Source organism: Giraffa tippelskirchi, chromosome 3 (assembly GCF_054371585.1).
Source record: "Giraffa tippelskirchi isolate mGirTip1 chromosome 3, T2T-mGirTip1v1.2.pri, whole genome shotgun sequence".
NCBI classification, from domain to species: domain Eukaryota; kingdom Metazoa; phylum Chordata; class Mammalia; order Artiodactyla; family Giraffidae; genus Giraffa; species Giraffa tippelskirchi.
In genome coordinates, this window is record NC_137277.1 from 45620737 (window position 1) to 45621018 (window position 282).

General features: G+C 47.2%; 1 non-coding gene across 1 annotated transcript; it reads right to left on the reverse strand.

Annotated features, from left to right (window-relative positions):
- Window positions 1-208: 208 nt before the first annotated feature.
- Window positions 209-282, reverse strand: TRNAE-CUC (transfer RNA glutamic acid (anticodon CUC)). The gene has a single exon. It is a non-coding gene; the product is annotated as a tRNA-Glu (tRNA).

Consider the following 282-nt stretch of genomic DNA (forward strand, 5'->3'; position numbering starts at 1 on the left):
GTGTCATTTTCTAACACGTGCATTTGTGTAGCTACCACCTGAGTCAAGATACAGAACTTGTCCCAGCACCACAAAATCTCCCTTGTGTTCTCCCTTTAGAGTCGAGTGCATTTTTGTCCCTCCCCAACCAGTGTGGGTTGTAAAAAATATTTCTTTTTATGTATTCACTTGGCTGCGCTGGGTCTTATTTGCAGCATGTGGGATCTAGTTCCCTGACCAGGGATTGAACCTGGGCCCCCTGCATTGAGAGTACAGAGTCTTAACCACTGGACCACCAGGGGA